Source organism: Ixodes scapularis, unplaced genomic scaffold (genome assembly GCF_016920785.2).
Source record: "Ixodes scapularis isolate PalLabHiFi unplaced genomic scaffold, ASM1692078v2 PGA_scaffold1__304_contigs__length_218370807, whole genome shotgun sequence".
Taxonomy (NCBI): Eukaryota; Metazoa; Arthropoda; class Arachnida; order Ixodida; family Ixodidae; genus Ixodes; species Ixodes scapularis.
This window is the reverse complement of record NW_024609846.1, coordinates 35,350,988-35,364,296: the sequence shown is the minus strand read 5'-3', so window position 1 is coordinate 35,364,296 and position 13,309 is coordinate 35,350,988.

The window sequence follows — 13,309 nt, the reverse complement described above, 5'->3', positions numbered from 1 at the left end:
CGTTAAAGAAGAACTTCGAAACAGTTCACATTATCCTCTTTTCGAGAGCTTTCTCCGTGATTAAAAGATATCGTCTGCTATTTTCCGCCACTACTGCTATGCATTATTATCTGCATTATTTTTGCTGTAGCCCAAGACGAAGCCAATCCACGTTGTGTCCACTTGATTATCCCTGCCGTTCCAAAACTGAGTCGCGGATCGTTCACTCGCGATGACATGTGGCATTACCCGCTGATGTAGAAGACAAGTTACTCAGGTAATATTTGGAACATAGCCGTGGTGTCGCAGCACAGACCGTTTTTGTTGGTCTACGAGTACTTTCAGCCTCGTCATTCTCCGAGCTCCGTTCGGTGATAGCAGTGATTTACTCTTCCAACCACGTCCCTTGATGTGAAATATCGATGACGTACGGTCCTTCTTTCTGCATTTTGGATATCATAAAGTGTCAAAAGTGTGCACTTAATAAAACAGTTTGTGAGTTTATTTTTCTACAGAACACGGAGACAGCGAATCACGGCTAACGATAAGTGTATCCCTGCGAATGACGAAATTCAGAATACGAGAGTCAATGTCTGGTGTGTGCAGGACCACAGAAACTGATAAAAGAATAGAACAACCTGATAGGCGCAGGACCATCGAGATCTACGTTTCACATTTTCATATCTCACCGCGTAAAATTTCTTTTTCAAACTGTGATTGTCGTACGTGCTTGGTGTCGCCAATTAGAAAGAAAAGTGTGTAAAGGCTCGTTCACACTCTTGCGACCTCTTGGAACCGGGTGCCTTGGAGCCTCTGATTGTCCCTTATGACGAGAGGACACACTGGCGTTATATATTTTGTAGCACTGAAAGCTTGGAGGTCCGGCATATTTTATATATCTCTCGCGCATTATTTTTTCTTTCTTGGCTCGAAAAACTTTCGTAAAAATTATGAACGAGCATTTCTCATAGGTATTACGCACATGTGACCTCGTAAATCCCGCGAAACCTTCGCTCATGTGTAATGCAGTTCCAGGATCACCGCATAGATGGCACCCGCGTGTCAGTGTGTTCTCTCGTCCGAAGAAATTTTAAGAGGTTTCAACAGGTCTCGTCTCTCTCGGTCGTACTCGGTTGCAAGTGTGTGAACGTAAGATCGGAAGGCTTTTGCTCATCGATCGTACTGCCACCAGCATAGATGGTGATCTTGGAGTTACCGCGCACGAGAGGATGGTGTGATCACGATGCCAAAATGTAATAGGTGCCGCACCTTGCGCACGAGGTGTTCCGAAGGGTGCTTACCATGCTGCCCTGAAAGTACGGTGATGTCACAATTCGCACGTTACATATCAAGACGCCCGGCATGGTACATAGCGCGGTAAGAGATTGGGAAAATAATATTTTACTTGTGCAGAGATTTTATCCGACGAAAAGGGGCCTTTCGTACCTGTCTCGAAGGAAACAGAAGGCACTAACGATTGTTCGAGTTACCTTGACTAGGAGTAGGAATTGGTCACTAACAGAGCGAGGTCGTAAGGACCAACATATTTGCCGTGGCTTGTATTTTGCGAAAACTGCGTGATTGAAGGCAAAATGTTGAAGCCAATCCTAATCGGCCTTTCACATTTCAGTTGCGTGTGTGCTCGAAACTATCGAGATATTCTAGCTCAAGTAATGTCTCGCAGAACAGACGCCAAAAAACCTTGCAGCCCACGTCATTCACTTTAAAAATTCTATTGTTAATTCAATCGCCTAGATCAATGATTTGTTAGAAATAAAATAAAAAAGAAACACATAACTGAGGACGACGTCATCCTGGGATCATGCGTAATATTCTTTTATTTTCTGAGACTATTGTTTTCACGCAAAAAAAGCAACGAACAAAAACTCAGCTAAAAAGACAATTGGAATTTGTATGAGCCGATAACAAGCTTATACTTCTTGGTTAAAACTCTCAACTGCCGCTTCTTCACATTACATCTACTATCGGGGAAAATGAAATGCGAAAAGAGGAGCGCGTGGCTCGCGGTACAGGCTGCGCCGCCTGGAAGTGAGCCTAGGAGCGAGGGTGCGCGGCCTACTCCGACGTGTTCACGCCCCTCCCTCTGCGCTCCCCAAGCTTCAGCAGTGCGGCTCTTAGTGCGCTGAAAGCTATCGCCGCTATCTTTGCTGGCTCAGCGCGAGCGGTGCAAAGAAGCTCGCCGCACTCGCCGAGCAGGCAAAGATAGCGGTGACGGCTTTCAGCGCACTGAGAGGCGCATTGCCGAAGCTGGGCGAGCGCCAATCGAGGGGCGTGAACACATCGAAGGAGGCCACGCACCCTCGCCCCTAGGTTCACTTCCAGGCGGCGCAGCCTGTACCGCGAGCCACGCGCTCCTCTGTCCGCATTTCATTTTTCCCCGATAGTACATCCTCAAAGAGGAAAAAAAATAAAGCAACTACTGTTAGCGCTTGGTGTTGGAAACAGTAACTAATCGTCCGACTCTGCCTTGTCTATGACTGATTATGAAAACGTTAGTATACAAAGCGCGCTGCAGGTAAGGGTTGCTGTTTGTGAACTTTAAGGTTGGGTCTCACTTACAGAATTGTTCTTTAAACTTGTTATTAATTTGAAGTGTAAACAAGTTAATCTTCAACGAAGAGCTAACTTATGCGAATTCCGCGACTTCAGAAACTTCACGAAAAATTGCTGTAGTTTATATATAACTCCATGGTAACAAATACATAACATATCACTCACAATTTACATATTTCGCGCCACTCAAATACTACACTTTCTAGACTACACTTTCCAAAATTTGCGAAAAATTGAGCGTGTAATTTACTTACAATATCGCGACCAATGAGGTATGATATAATTGGTCAATAAATGTTCATTTTTCGACCTTGTTGTGAGAGGTTCATCAGGTATTTGAGTGAACATGAGTTGGTGATAATTACGTTTATAAAACAACTGCACTGGAAGGAAAACCGCTTGGAGCGTTGAAACGTGCCGTGGAGTGCTCCAGCTCACTAGTGCTGACAAGTCGAGCACAGGGTAGAATGGGCTCTTGGCTAGCGGAGCATGCGTTGCATCCAGAAAGTCTTGAGTCGTTGCATCCAGAAAGCAGCTAACGGAGTCCTGTTCATGCATATGTCCTTCTAAATAAGGCGGGACCTAAACACGATATTATGTGTGGTATTTAGAAGAACCTAAGCACGATTAAGTGTAGATCATGATCGCCAAGTTGGTAATAAAAGAGATATATTGTCATTGACAACCTAACGGGTGAAAAATCTGCAGTGGTAGTTAGACAGTGCAGAAAAAGGAAAAAGACATCGCTGGTTTCAACGAGCAAGCAAAAAGGAATCCTGGGTGAACCCTCACCTCTAAGGACATTTTGTTACATTGCATATTCAATCTTAAAGACGCGACGCTGTGTCTGTCCGGCCGCTGCGCCTGAGTCGTATCGCTTATTGTTGCATGACCACGAGATAAAAAGAAAAGGTACGGCCTTACACGGCACGCAGCAGTACATAGGCGAAGGCGAGATTGATAAGTTTATTATTTTGGCCGCTTTGGCACCATAGAGTTATTATAATGTACGCTAGAGGTTTAAGTGGCGCTAGTGTGCTGACGCAAATTGAAGCAGACAGAAACTAGTCGAAAATTGACTTCCGGTAATGCATTTTTATGCGAAAAAGGGAGTGCATTTTCTTCCTGCGCTCGATCACAAGAGCAAATATCTCAAATAATTCGTACGTACTAGGTAGATTGGAACATTTCTCAGTCAGGCCGACCAAAGAATTGGTCACTTACGGCGTTGTTCTTTCGAATTCATCGCATTAAAACCGGTGCTAAAACGGCTTCGTACGTGTATTTATGTGCACTGTCCGACACTGTTAGCGCGAACGTGGCGTCTGCGATTTCCAGCATGGGGGATATACAGGGTGTCAGAAAAGAAAATTTACACAATCTTTTTTACCGCAAAAAAAAAAAAAAAAAAAAAAAAACTGGGCACCGCCGAACGCTCATTTTCCGCCCAAAGGTAGCGCTAGAGGTCACAACCAGATGCCAAAGTTTCAGCCCGATCCGTTACCTTATTTAAAAGTTATAAGTGATTTTCTTAAAAGTTCAATGGGAAAATGGCGGCTGGTGGAGTTTTCAAACACATGGGGCTCCATGGCACCAGAAACCAAAAACGGGCAAAAATGGGCTCCATCTTCCCATTGAAATTTTCAGAAAATGGTGGGTGTGGTAGAATACGCAAAGATGTAATGATATTTATAATCACACATAAATAGCACGAGGTACAGACAAAGCTTCTTGCATAAATCACATTGGGGCATGGGCTTGCTTGAGCACGAAACTTTGCAAAATACTGCCTCGTGAGGCTAAGGCTAAATTCGGTTTTGCGTGCTTTTGTGTTTTGCATTCACATTACAACTCCGTCCTTTATCACACATGCTCTCTCGCATTTTATTATGCTTCCGCATACCATCGCGAGACTGCTAGGAAAATGGTGCTGTTGTCTTTTTTGTCGAATACAAAGTTTTCTAAAAAAAAAAAGCCGATAAAGCCGATAAAAAGCTGCACAAATGTGATCTACGCGAGCAAAGTACACGGCCAGGATGACGTAATGTTAAAAAGAAAATCTAACTAATAGATGACTAACTTGCGAAAATTCACAAATTAGTTTTTCAATGTATACGCTTTGGGGCACGTGTTAATATTGAAGAAATTGAAGCAATCAATGTTAAAGACCTGTCCAGTTAAAAAAAAAATAAAAACAAGAAAAAACATGGATTTAACTGTCAGTTGTATTTAAGGCTGAACCGCATGTAGGCGATTCAGCGAGCGAAGAAACGAGCGACGGCGACAGCGGCGAGACTCAGCGAGGAGCGCAGAATATGTTTAACTGTCGCTCGTCTAGTTCCTCGGAATTTAGATTACTAGAAAACGTCGCTGATCGCCTTGGTAACTTGCTCCCGCCGCTTTCATGCTGTTTGCTTCGTCGCGCAACCCCAAGAATCCGGGACATGCCGCCGCTCGCAACTTACGCCATCTCTCGGCAGTCACGTCAGCGCCCCATCGTAACTCAATGGGCAAAAAAGTTTTATTTTTGTAATTAAGTTAAAACTCCACAAATTAAATTGCACTCGGGGGGCCATAATATTGATCTAATAGCCCGCTTATGTGAAGAATTTCAGTGCCTCACGACCATTACATTTCCGTCCCGAATCAACAAACCGAATCCCATAGACTCCCATTGAAAACGAGGCCATGACATTCAGCTCCCAGGAAGAAAAGCTTGTCGCCACAGGAGCTTGAGGTCAAATGCGATCGCTTTATTAATCTTAGCTTTAATTGATTCCAGGAGAGCATTTTGAAATTCACGCTCAATTTTGAGTTATCTAGGTCTAAAGCTCTCTAATAACCGAGGGCTGGCAATAGCGTTAAAACATTGTTGGGTCAGCAGAGATCTCACGCCCAAAATATTTCGCAAATCTTTACTATTTTAAAGAATGAAATATATATTTCTGATGATTGCACCATGGTAGCAAGATCCTTCTTTTCGAAGGACAAATGAATTCATTTTAGCGCCATACATGTTGATAGCACTTATGGACCAATGAGAGATTTTGCGGTTCCTGTACCATGCCCAAATCCTAGTAAAGAATTCGACGACTTTACACAATTTCTAACTCACACACTTCTGGGAGCTCTAGGTGCTTCCTCTGTACTTTTCGGGTGGTGGGGGGGGGGGGGGGGGTCCGTTGGCCGCCCACCAAGAAGAACCGCGCTCGCCCGTGGTCGGCAAAAAGTTGGCTGTCATCTTCGACAATTGGACAACCTGTGAGGCTTAAATGCGATATCATTTCCCGCGTGGAGACCTCGCGGAGAGGAACCCCCCCCTCCCCCCCCCCCCCCCCCCCGCCCCGCGCGTTATGTTCCCGTTACTACACGGACCGTGTTCTTATGACCCCACGGATCATGGTCACGTGACCTTGTGGCTTCCGTTGGCCCACTCTTTCACTGTGGTCACGTGATTAATGTGGCGCAACGGACGATGGTCACGTGACCCCCGTAAATTATCGTCACGTTACCATGTCACCAACAATGGTGCAATATTTCTCATACGGGCGCTGTGCTTTTTATTCTTTGGTAGGAGCGCGCTTTACTTGTGCTACGGCACCATTTTTTTTTCAAGGTATTTCTTTGTATTCTCGTTGTGAGCACGTGCTGTCGGCATCGGGTACTACAAAAGATGTCATCATCCCGATTAAAGCGGAGATGAAGGCACCTTAGTTCGCATTTATAATCTCAAGGAAGCTTCTGGAGTGTTAAAAGGCAAAGCAGTAGGCAAAAAGTGCGAGTTAGGCTACTTGTCGCCTTTTTGCCGACTAAATTATACAGTGCTTTTTTCATAAGGTCAAGAAATTAGAAGGAATTGCATGAGGAGGTAAAATTTCCACGTGGCATGTAGCTGGGCATGTCTACTATCATTCTCCGGCAAAAAATTTTAATATTCATAAATATTATTTTCCTGCAATTTTTTTATATCTCGCCCCTCCCACAAAAAATCGCATCTGTCGCTCTGGGAACTATGCCAGATCATTTTTCCGCCCAGTTGCCCCTGGCTGAGGAAGCCACAAAAATCGATAAGGAGATTTAATTTACATCTTTCACATATCTTGGTATGTCTAGTATCATATTCCAGGAGGGTATTTTGATAATAGTAATAATTATTTTTTAGTTTTTTTTATCTGATCACATGCACAAAAAAGCGCGTCTCATCGCTGTGGAGAGTATGTCTGAACGTTTTTTGGCTATTCCGCCTGGCTCAGGAAGCCACAAACATCGCCTGAAAATATCGAATTTTCGTTCAGAATATAGCTGGGTATGTCTAGTATCATATTCGAGGAGAGCATTTTGATATTTATACTAATTATTTTTCTGTATTTTTCTAAATCCCGTCCCTGGCACCAAAAACCGCGTCTTTTCGTTCTGGAGACTAAGTCCCAACGTTTTTCTTGGCAGTTCCGCCCGGCTCAGGAAGCCACGAACATCGCCTGAGAATATCGAATTTTTGTTTAGAATGTAGATTGGTATGTCTAGTATCATATTCGAGGAGAGCATTTTGACATTTATACTAATTATTTTTCGGTATTTTTCTAAATCCCGTCCCTGGCACCGAAAACCGCGTCTTTTCGCTCTGGAGACTAAGTCCCAACGTTTTTCTTGGCAGTTCCGCCCAGCTCAGGAAGCCACAAACATCGCCTGAGAATATCGAATTTTTGTTTAGAATGTAGCTGGGTATGTCTAGTATCATATTCGAGGAGAGCATTTTGATATTTATACTAATTATTTTTCTGTATTTTTCTAAATCCCGTCCCTGGCACCGAAAACCGCGTCTTTTCGCTGTGGAGACTAAGTCCCAACGTTTTTCTTGGCAGTTCCGCCCCGCTCAGGAAGCCACGAACATCGCCTGAGAATATCGAATTTTTGTTTAGAATGTAGATTGGCATGTCTAGTATCATATTCGAGGAGAGCATTTTGATATTTATACTAAATATTTTTCTGTATTGTTCTAAATCCCGTCCCTGGCACCGAAAACCGCGTCTTTTCGCTCTGGAGACTAAGTCCCAACGTTTTTCTTGGCAGTTCCGCCCGGCTCAGGAAGCCACGAACATCGCCTAAGAATGTCGGATTTTTGTTTATAATGTAGCTGGGTATGTCTAGTATCATATTCGAGGAGAGCATTTTGATATTTATACTAAATATTTTTCTGTATTTTTCTAAATCCAGTCCCTGGCACCGAAAACCGCGTCTTTTCGCCCTGGAGACTAAGTCCCAACGTTTTTCTTGGCAGTTCCGCCCGGCTCAGGAAGCCACGAACATCGCCTGAGAATATCGAATTTTTGTTTAGAATGTAGATTGGTATGTCTAGTATCATATTCGAGGAGAGCATTTTGATATTTATACTAATTATTTTTCTGTATTTTTCTAAATCCCTTCCCTGGCACCGAAAACCGCGTCTTTTCGCTCTGGAGACTAAGTCCCAACGTTTTTCTTGTCAGTTCCGCCCGGCTCAGGAAGCCACGAACATCGCCTGAGAATATCGAATTTTTGTTTAGAATGTAGATTGGTATGTCTAGTATCATATTCGAAAAGAGCATTTTGATGTTTATACTAATTATTTTTCGGTATTTTTCTAAATCCCGTCCCTGGCACCGAGAACCGCGTCTTTTCGCTGTGGAGACTAAGTCCCAACGTTTTTCTTGGCAGTTCCGCCCCGCTCAGGAAGCCACAAACATCGCCTGAGAATATCGAATTTTTGTTTCGAATGTAGCTGGGTATGTCTAGTATCATATTCGAGGAGAGCATTTTGATATTTATACTAATTATTTTTCTGTATTTTTCTAAATCCCGTCCCTGGCACCGAAAACCGCGTCTTTTCGCTCTGGAGACTAAGTCCCAACGTTTTTCTTGGCAGTTCCGCCCGGCTCAGGAAGCCACGAACATCGCCTGAGAATATCGAATTTTTGTTTAGAATGTAGATTGGCATGTCTAGTATCATACTCGAGGAGAGCATTTTGATATTTATACCAAATATTTTTCTGTATTTTTCTAAATCCCGTCCCTGGCACCGAAAACCGCGTCTTTTCGCTCTGGAGACTAAGTCCCAACGTTTTTCTTGGCAGTTCCGACCGGCTCAGGAAGCCACGAACATCGCCTGAGAATATCGAATTTTTGTTTAGAATGTAGATTGGCATGTCTAGTATCATATTCGAGGAGAGCATTTTGATATTTATACTAATTATTTTTCGGTATTTTTCTAAATCCCGTCCCTGGCACCGAAAACCGCGTCTTTTCGCTGTGGAGACTAAGTCCCAACGTTTTTCTTGGCAGTTCCGCCCCGCTCAGGAAGCCACAAACATCGCCTGAGAATATCTAATTTTGGTTTCTAATGTAGCTGGGTATGTCTAGTATCATATTCGAGGAGAGCATTTTGATATTTATACTAATTATGTTTCTGTATTTTTCTAAATTCCCGTCCCTGGCACCGAAAACCGCGTCTTTTCGCTCTGTAGAATGTCCCAACGTTTTTCTTGGCAGTTCCGCCCGGCTCAGGAAGCCACAAACATCGCCTGAGAATATCGAATTTTTGTTTAGAATGTAGCTGGGTATGTCTAGTATCATATTCGAGGAGAGCATTTTGATATTTATACTAATTATTTGTCTGTATTTTTCTAAATTCCCGTCCCTGGCACCGAAAACCGCGTCTTTTCGCTCCGGAGATTTAAGCCCGAATGTCCCTGGGGCAGCTGCGCCTGGTTCAGGAAAGCACAAAATTGCCTGAGGAGGTCCAGTCTCCACTATGGATACATGACGCTAGTCTGGGAGAGTATTTTTATACGTCATCTAATGCTGTCTAATGTCGAGTGTAAATAACACTCGAAGTCTAAATGTGCTAGGAAGACTTAAGTAGCAGGAGTAAAACACAAAATCTGCATCTTGAGGGTGGTGTAGTGGGTTGAACGCTTGAGCCGTTATCGAGGGGTTGTCAATTCAACTCCACCTGACGGAAGCTTTTTTTTTTCATTAGTCCGTTTTTGTATAATAAGAACATGAAGCCCACACGCTAATGCGTCGTATGCTGTCACTGACGCCCGCGACCGCCCATTTAATCGGCCGCTTTCGCTAGTCGCGTACTTGTCTAAACACCCTTATTTGAGGGTGTGAGACATTAAACCCTTTTTCTAGGGTGTTTTCTTACACGAATAAGGGTGCTCCCTATAGGACAGGCCATTTACCCAAATAAGGGTATAAAAATTTTATGTGTGCCGATTGAGAGGTGGTGATACTGGCTCACGCTATACCTGAGAAATTCAGCCTGTGCAACTCAAACACGTGCCGGTACGATGCTCATCCTGATTGGTGGGGACGAACCCAGGATTTCCGGGTTTTTGTAGCCTGACCTTTCTGCTCTCCACATGCCCCGAGCTACCAGGCGCTAGCACACTCGGTTAGGGACTCTCCGAAAACCAGGACTCAAACAGGAAATGTCGTGGGTCCCTCGCCTTCGCTGAAGGTATAGAATATATGGGCGAACTAGCATATGAGTATTTATTTATTTGCACCATATAGTATCTCTCTTTCTCTCCCTTGCACAATATTACCAACTGCAGAGCTTACAGATGTTTCTGTGACTATCAGACAACTTAGTCAAATTTCGACACGGGCTTAAAATCATGTGGGTTACCACAATTTCAAGGTTGCTTGCAGAGTTTTTGCTGAACCTGGAAACACGACTTGCAAAAACTTGCATATTATACAGTTTGTTACAATATATGGTCAGCAGGGGAAGCTCCAACTCCGGCTCGAGCTCTCTAAGTTTGGTAACGCTTCAACTTACGAAGAATGACAAGCGCGAGGTGGAGACAGAGCGTCTCCTGCTGACCTTCTCGGTGTGGTCCAACCATTCGTAGGTGCCGTCTCTATCTGTACCACATCGCGCTCGGCGTGAGTTGATATTACAAGGGCACCAGGGTGGTTCGTGCCCCAGTAGACTTCTGGTAAAGCGCTTATTTGTCCATCTCTAACGCAAAGCGTGCTTTGTGTTCTGAGTTATACTTATGCCTTTATATGAACGTGCATACAAGGGTCGTTTGATGAGTTTGGTAAAAAAAGCTGGTTAAATGCTTTGTTAGAAGAAATAATTGATGTCGTTTCTCAACATAGTCCCCATTGAGGACTATCCACTTGGTCCAGCGAGTTTCTTAATTTTCTTTCTCTCAGAAAAAGAGGTTTTCTTAAAGGCTAGAAAATATGAACTGACGGGAGTAATGACATTCTCATTTGATGAGAACTTTTTCCGACAGAGTCAGATTTCTCAAGTTCGGGAACACTGATAAAACACACGACGCCATATCAGAAAAATGGGGTGGATGAAGAATCAACTCGAAGCCCAATTCTTCCAATTTTGCCATTGTCACGGTCAATTCGTGGGAGAGCGCGTTGTCTTGGTGAATGAACAGTCTGGTACCAACACCTCCTAGATCACAAGGCCGTAGTGCTGATAATTTTTCGTCACAGAAGAAGGCCGATCGCGGGCGGTGATTGGATACTAGCGCTGCGTCCGTCTCTCTGATTAGACACGAGACGCTGACGCAGCCCTCGCGTCCAATCACTGCCCGCGATCGGCCTTCTTTTGTGGCGAAAAATTATCAGCACTACGGCCTTGTTGTCTAGGAGGTGGTGGTGGTACCCATCGCGCACATAGAATTTTGTAGAGGGTTTTGTGCACACGTTATTTTGAGATGCCTATGGTCTCAGCAGTCTTGTGCACATTCACTCGACTGTCCTCCAAATTATATATTATAAATTTATTGAACAATATCCGTCATGGTGACCTCAACTCGGCGTCCGGAGCGCGCTTCATCTTCAGGGAACGTTCTGCCACGTTTAATCCAATGAACCCAGAGCTAAACAACCTTCAACGTTGAATAAGGGTCCCCATGAACTTCATGCAACTCGGTTTTGATGCGTAGACGTTAACATTTTTAAAACAAACGTGCTTGATCATTGCGCAGGGCTGGGTTTCTTTTTCCAGTGTTGTGGCGAGCGCTACAGTGTTTGCTTCAGCCGTCTGTCAAACATGAACAGCGCTTCGCTCCCGTCTGGAAGCTAGCCTGGGTTAGTTCGAAGAATGACACTTGCCAGCCATGGCGTCATCTATTGAATTGTTCATCGTATAAATTTACCAAACTTATCAAACGACCCTTGTACTTGCGAGCTGTACAGGAAGCAAAATTACGTGGAACAAAACGGAAAGAAGTTCGAATTTGGAAGCGCGCAGGGGTTCGCCAATAGTGGACTCTATAGTCTGTGACAGCTCAAGAGTGCAGTGGAAGCTCCGCTTCCAGCACGAGCTTTGTGGCCTTGATAACACAAGTGTGCACGCGCAGCCAAAGCGCGGCGGAAAGCAAGGAGCGCGCGCTGAAGGCGGAGCTTCCACTGCACTCTTGAGCTGTCACCCACGGTAGTGAGCTTGTTTACAAAATGACAAATAAATAGCTGACGTGCATATTCCACCGTATCACGGCCAAAGCTATAATTGTATCTTTTTAGCAACCACGCGCAATAAAAGCCCGGGGTAATCGCTTTGGGTGACGCCTCGGCAGCTGCGCGAGCACTTGTGCTGCGAGGATGCAAATCTACGCAGTCAGGGCTGCCATCTCACGCTAGCGCAGCCTCCGTGGTTAGTCCATGTTAGCGTGAGACTGCGAAGTACTACTGAAAAGGTTGTGCAAGCGCGAGCGGCTAGCCTCGACAAACTCGACTGGAGTACTCTCTGCCCGAGCGCTCGCGCAGCCACCGAGGAGTGATTCAAAGGAAACTGCTCGCGCCTTTAGCATGCATGGCTAACAATAGTCCATGCTGAGGTGAGACAAAGTTTAGCCTGAGCCAAGGCGCCCTAAGCCAGAAGACCCTCTCTAACAGGCTCCATTGATAAGAGAAAACCCAGCCTGAAACAGAGCACTTTTAGCATCGTTTTGCCTTATGTCCGATGCACTACCGCAGGTGCGAGGTAGGAAAACGCAGCGGACTCCGGCTCGCGCTTCAATACTTCGTCTAACCTTAGCATGGGCTATTGTTGGTCGCGTGCTAAAAGCGCGATCTATTTGCTTTCGACGACACCTCGGCGGCTGCACGAGGGCTCGTGTGGCTCGAATGCCAATGAAGGCTACCGTCTCGCGCTGGAGCAGCCTCCGGGGCCAGTCCATGCTAAGGTGAGACGAAGTATTGGCGACGTGAGCTATCGAAAGCGTCGCTGTGGTCGGCCCACCACAATTGGTCAAATCCTGACTATGACGTCAGCAAAGGATGCCTCATCGACGGAAATAAGAGGAATGTAAGAACTTCAATTTTGACGGTGTTGGCAGTGTTGCTTTGAGAGCGCTATGATTTCAGGCTTCCACCATGCTAATTACAAACACCATCGAACTTGTTGTTCACAAGGTAATGACGTCACGAAAGGTAACCGAACGAGGGCGCCACCGAAACATCTCGCAGCTAATAGCTTTAACTTTGCTCGGTTTAAATTTGGCTTTTTAGCGATGGAGCAATAGTCTTGAGCGTTAGCTTATCACTTTAAAATGCACATTGGCTGCGGGAGAAGCAATTACACATTGCACGTCTGCGCTAGGCGCGCCCAGCTGTGACCTTGAGAGGTTCCGAGGTTCGGAGCTGTCTTGAGCGTGTTATGAGTGCTATGCCCTTACTGCATTACGATGTCTCCTCTCCGGATTCGAAGATAAGATTGGCGGTGCGGGCGGAAACAGAG